General features: G+C 40.3%; 1 non-coding gene across 1 annotated transcript; it reads right to left on the reverse strand.

Moving 5' to 3' along the window:
• Positions 1-5,978: 5,978 nt before the first annotated feature.
• LOC112765370 (small nucleolar RNA R71) lies at positions 5,979-6,085 on the reverse strand. Its single transcript, XR_003183702.1, has one exon. It is a non-coding gene; the product is annotated as a small nucleolar RNA R71 (small nucleolar RNA).
• Positions 6,086-6,496: the final 411 nt, after the last annotated feature.

Raw genomic sequence — 6,496 nt, forward strand, 5'->3', positions numbered from 1 at the left:
ACAGAGAAGCATAGACCTCCTAAGTCCATATTAGGGAATAAAGAAATAGATACTGATGACTCTAGCTTTGAGTGTTTTGAAGATGAACAGAGCTCTGACTCTGGTATGTTTATATCCTTGGGGTTATTAATTTATTGATTAATCTGGTAAATGTTTAGGGTAATTTATGGTTTGAATTTTTGTTGGCAGATGTAGAAGGGGATGATGATGACCTTTATGGTGCCTGAGATGCTGACTCATGGCATTTAGAGGATTCTAGTAAAAAGTTAGACTCTGATGAGGAATCATCAACTGTATATCCTTAATTTAATGAAAAGACCAAGACCTGAAATTTGAGGTTAGTATTATATTTAAATCAAAAGCTAATTTTATTTAAGCTATTAGGGACTATACAATCTAGTAGGGTAGAAATATTTTATTACAAAGAATGACAATGTTAGGGTCAGAGCTGTTTGTAAGATAGAAGATTGTCCATGGGTAGTATATTGTGCATGTAACAAACAAAACAGATCATGGCAAATTAAAACTCTAGTTGATAATCATACCTACCCAAGAAGGAGAAAAAATAAAGCTGCCACTCAAATCTGGACACTTAATAAACTAGTACCTAAGCTTAGGAAGCATTAAACTATGAAGCATCGAGAGGATTACGATTAGTTTGTAAGAAACTGTAATATGTATTTAAATAGCACATGCATTACTAGGGCTATGAAAGCTGCTAGAAAAGTTATGGAGGGTGATAAGATAAAAGAGTATAGGTTAGTGCAGGAATGTGCTCGGTCAAGGACAAGAAATGAATTTGATAGAAACATGAACAAAGTTAAGCTGATCAACGAGAAAGCTTGGGAGTATCTTGACAAATGACCAAAAGAAGCATAGACGAAGGCACATTTCAGTGAAACTTCAAAAGTAGATAACATATGCAATAACGCATGTGAGTCATTCAATGCAAAAATCAAACACGAGCGGAGCAAGCCAATCCTAACCTTAGTAGAAGAAGTTAGAAGAATCATCATGAAAAGTATGATTGACAACAGGAAGAAGTTGCAAATCTATTAAGGAATTCTCCCTCCTATACAAAAAAGTAGACTAGAAGCAATGATAACGTTCTCTAGCCATTGGGCTCCTCAGTGGTTTGGTGATGAAAAAGAAGAATTATAGGAAGTGCATTGTGATGAATCACATCATTTACCCTTTCTTCTTGCCTAAAAAGGACCATAAAAGAGCATAATCTCATTTGATCATTGCAATTCATGAACTAATTGATGAATATAATGGTATATTGCTTTGAAATGGGTTTGTGCTGAATTTCAGGTGAAAAGAGTGACAAATAGCAAAGAAAACAACAAAATAGAGTTGTGCGTGTGAAACTGGCGTGCCACTTGGAACAAACGCCATAAAAATGTGTGGGCGTGGCATGCCAGGAGCTGGGCGTGGCACGCCAGTGTTGATTTCAAGAAAGAACCCTCAAAGCCTTTACATGGGTGTGGCACGCCAGGAGCTGGGCGTGGCACGCCAGTAATTATTTCCAGAGAAGCATGATTGCATCTTTTACATGGGCGTGGCACGCCAGGAGCTGGGCGTGGCATGCCAGTGTAGTTTTCCAGAGAGCAATGTTGAAGGCCACAAGAGGGGCGTGGCACGCAAAGCTAGGCGTGGCACGCCAAGTCCATTACCCATTATGGGCGTGACACTTGAACCATTGGGCGTGGCACGCCTGTTCATCAATCCAGAAGGGACAACCACTTGGGTATGCCACTTGGTATCGAAGGCGTGGCACGCCAAACTCTCATCCTCACTTGAGCGTGCCACTTGAAGACCCAGACATGGCACGCCAAGCTTTAAGGAGCCACCTTAAAATGGGCGTGCCACTTGAGCATCAAGGCGTGGCACGCCAGTACAAGTTTTCAGAGAAGAGGTTGAAAGTCCAAGCACTTGGGCGTGTGATAAACCCCTATTTTATTATTCATCTTGTTCTTAAATTGAGTGTTTTTATCAAGTCTTCACCCACTTATTCATGTAAATTGCATGGTTTTACTATTCCTTCCTTATTTTATGATATATGAGAAAATAAGTTTCCTATGCTTTAAAAATATTAAATTTAATTATCCTTTATTGCCATTCGATGCCGTGTTTTGTGTGTTAAGTATTTTCAGGTTTCATAAGGCAGGAATGGCTTAGAGGACAGAAAGGAAACACGCAAAAATGGAAGGAACCCACAAAATGGAGTTTTTGAAGAATCGGCAGCGACGCGAACGCGTTGACGACGCGGACGCGTGCTTAGCGCAAAAAGCAGCGACGTGAATGCATAGACGACACAGACGCATGCCTTGAGTAGAACGCAATTGACGCGGACACGTGACTGACGCAGACGCGCGGAAGAGCAAAACTCCAGATGACGCAGACGCATGATCCACGCGAATGCGTGATGGACTCCACGTGCAAAAAATTGCAGAAGTCGGCCCCAGCGACTTCTGGACCCTTTTTGGTCCAGATCCAAGCCCATAGAACAGAGATTAGAGGCTATAAATTGGGGAATCCATCTATTCATAAATAAAGATGGTGGATACAACATTCATAATTCACAATTTTAGTTTCTAGATGTAGTTTTTAGAGAGAGATGCTCTTTCCTCTCTCTTAGGTTTTAGGATTAGGATTTCTTTTAGTCATTAGGATTGTTTCTTCATACCAGGTTCAATATTCCTTTTGTTTATTTTCCCAATTTAATTTATGTATTCCCATGTTATATTTGATATCTTTATTAATTCAATTTGAGGTATTTCTGACTTATTACTTCTTCTATCATTTGTTATCAATTGATGTTTTATGTTAGATTTTTCCCTTTTGGCTTTGGTTGAGTAATTGGTAACGCTTGAGTTGTCAAAATAAAGCAGTGATTGAAATTGGGAGTTGCTGATTAATTTGGATATCTCCAAGCTAGTCTTTCCATAGGAATTGACTAGGACTTGAGGATCAAATTGATTGGTCCACTTGACTTTCCTTTATTTAGTAATGGTTAACTAAGTGGGAGCAATAAATAATTCTCATCACATCTGATAAGGATAACTAGGATAGGATTTCCAGTTCTCATACCTTGCCAAGCGATTTTATTATTATTATTTTATTTTTCTTGTCATCACAAACTACTTGCTCCTTATTTCAAAAACCCAAAAATATTGTTTTTCATAACCAATAATAAATCATACATCCCTGGAATTCCTTGAGAAGACGACCCGAGGTTTGAATACTTCGGTTATTTATTTTTATTGGGTTTGCTTAAGTGACAAACAAAACTTTTGTACGAAAGGATTCTCTGTTGGTTTAGGAACTATACTTACAATACGATTATATTTGTGAATTTCTTTACCATCAATTAATCCGTTCGTCAGCGTGCCACTTGGTGTCGAAGGCGTGGCACGCCAAGCTCTCATCCTCACTTGGGCGTCCCACTTGAAGACCCAGGCATGGCACACAAACACTAGAGAAGGTCAAAGCAAGGCTGGGCGTGCCACTTGGTGTCGAAGGTGTGGCACGCCAAGCTCTCATCCTTACTTGGACGTGCCACTTGAAGACCCAGGTGTGGCACGCCAACACTAGAGAAGGTCAAAGCAAGCCAGGCATGGCACTTGAGGTCAAAAGCATTGCACGCCAACTCTCATTGGTCATCTGGGTGTGCCACTTGAATGCTGGGCGTGGCACGCCATCTACTGGAGCATGGAAGAATACTGGGCGTGGCACGCCAGTTCTATTTTCCAGGGAAAAGAGTGAAGCACATACAAGGGGCGTTGCACGCTAAACCTTGGGCGTGCCATGCCAGTTCAACTTTCCAGAGAGGAGAAGAAGAAGGAAAAAGGCCTGGGCGTGCCACTTGGGCTCGAAGACATGACACGCCAGGCCAACCAAAGCTTTAGAAGAACCTCGGCGTGCCACTTGGGCTCGAAGGCATGGCACACCAGGGACACCAACACATGGGGCGTGCCACTTGAAGAGCTGAGTGTGGCGCACCAAGCCGAATTGGAGGCTGGGCGTGGCATGCCACTTAAACGCCTGTCACACGCCAAGCTGGAAGGTCACGTTTATTGAGTTTTCTTTTACCTCCAATTGTAATTTTCTTTTCTCTTTTGTATTTTCTTTATTCTAGTGCTAGGAGCAGTATAAATAACCCTTGAAAGTACTGAGAAAGAGGTTGTTGGGTAGGAGTTTAGTTGAAGCATAGTTAGATTTACTTTTCACATCATTTTTCTTCCATCTCTTGTACTTTTCTCTTAAGCTATGAGTAGCTAACTTCCCTCTCATTGAGAGAGGGAGCTCTGTTGTACTTGATGGATTAATGATAGTGAATTTCTTCTTCTCTTCATCTTCTCTTTGATTTGCTAGAAGAAATTTCGTTTTAATGTTAGTGTTCAATCATGTTGGGAAAGAGGTTGAATGCAAAATGGGTTTCTTGGGAACCTTGGAAAAGGAAACACGAAACCATGCTTGAAATCCCTTCTCACACTTGAGTAGAATCTAGGTTTTAGTGATTGGATATGGTGACATATAATCCACCCACTACTTGGACCTATGATGATGTGTGGCATAATCAGGGACCAAGCATATCTCTCTTCATGAGCAATTAGACCAAGGAATTGGCTGATTATCAAGATTTGGGAGATTGAGTCACCAAGGAATTGGGGCTCAATCAATCATGATTGCCAAGAGGTCAATGAGTTGCATGACTGAAGATGAGATGAGCTGGACTTAATCCAAAGAGAACAACACCTCCTGATCTTCCACATTCTTTATAGCTTTCTTTACATTCTGTTAATCCTTATTCCTGTTTACAATTAAGTCATTTATATTTCTGCACTTTACATTCTTGCCATTTTCTTTTCTGCACTTAACTGCTTCTCTTTACTTTCGAGTCATTTATATTCCTGCTTATTTAAAATTATTCAATCACATTCTATATTACTCAGCTTGACTAATTTACTCATTAATTAAAATTGCTCAAATCTACCAATCTCTGTTGATACGATCCCACTCTTCTGTGGGTTATTACTTGACGACAATTTTGGTGCGCTTGCCAAAAGAACGGATTCATGATTTTTTTTATGGGGAGTAAATTCTGGTCATCAAGTTTTCTGGCACCATTGCCGGAGATTGGTTTGAATTTGACAATGACTAAATTGATGGGAAGCTAGATTAAGCACTTTCCTTACCTTGTTAATATTTTTTTTAGTTCTTTAATATTTCCTTTCCTTTTTTATTTTATTTTGTTTCAATTTACTTGGATCAATTTAGCTATTCATTGTTCATATTTCCATTTTTTTACTGCTCCATTAACTCTTTGATTAATTGCATCAACCAAGCTAACTACTAATCTCAAGAAGTGTTTTTACTTCACTTGCCCTCTGCTTGCTGCTGTTGAATGTATGACAGGTAGAAGGGGAGAAACTTCATCCTTCTTCGATAGTGAACATGAGAAGACCTTCCTTAGATTAAGGAGGGAAGCAATAGGCAAAGGCATAGTTGGAGAAGAAGTAGTAGAGGAAGATTTAGGAGCTACTAATGAGGAAGAGGTGCATAACCATGTTGGAGAAGATGCTGGCAATCATGTTGGGCAAGAGAGGAGAGTCTTAGGCTCCTACATCAACCCAAACCCAGGAAACTGTGGTAGTAGCATCCTGAAGCCAACAATTCATGCTAACAACTTTGAGTTGAAATCTCAACTCATCACACTTGTCCAGAATAATTGTTCATATGGAGGGGGTGCCCAAGAGGACCCAAACCAACATTTTACTACATTCTTGAGGATTTGTGACACTGTAAAGTCCAATGGCGTACACCCTAACACCTACAAACTACTTTTGTTCCCTTTTTCTCTCAGAGATAAGGCAGCAAAGTGGTTAGAAGCATTTTCCAAGGAGAGATTGACCACTTGGGATGAAGTTGTGAACAAATTTCTAGCAAGATTCTACCCTCCACAGAGAGTCAATAGATTGAGAACTGAGGTGTAAACCTTTAGACAGCAAGCTGGTGAAACACTTTATGAGGCCTGGGAGAGGTTTAAAGACTTGACGAGGAAATGCCCTCCGGATATATTCAACGAATGGGTTCAATTACACATCTTCTATGAAGGGCTATCATATGAAGCAAAGAAAGTTGTGGACCACTCTTTAGGAGGTTCACTCAACAAGAAGAAAAAAATCGAGAAAGCCATAGATGTTATTGAAATTGTAGCCAAAAATAAGTACTTCTATGCTTCAGAAAGAGCTTAAAAGAAAGAAGTGCTGGAACTCAATTCTATGGATGCCTTGTTGGCACAGAACAAGATGATCACAGCACAAAGCAGCCCTAACAAAGAAGGTGGAAGCAAGCCAAGTCTCGGCTGTCCAAGCTCAAGCACCACCACAAGAAGGAGATGCACCAGAAGCTGAATGTGAATGGGAGCAGGCAAATTATGTGAACAATCCCTCTAGAGCACCATATGATCCAAACTCTAAGACATATAACC

Source organism: Arachis hypogaea, chromosome 2, assembly GCF_003086295.3.
Source record: "Arachis hypogaea cultivar Tifrunner chromosome 2, arahy.Tifrunner.gnm2.J5K5, whole genome shotgun sequence".
NCBI classification, from domain to species: domain Eukaryota; kingdom Viridiplantae; phylum Streptophyta; class Magnoliopsida; order Fabales; family Fabaceae; genus Arachis; species Arachis hypogaea.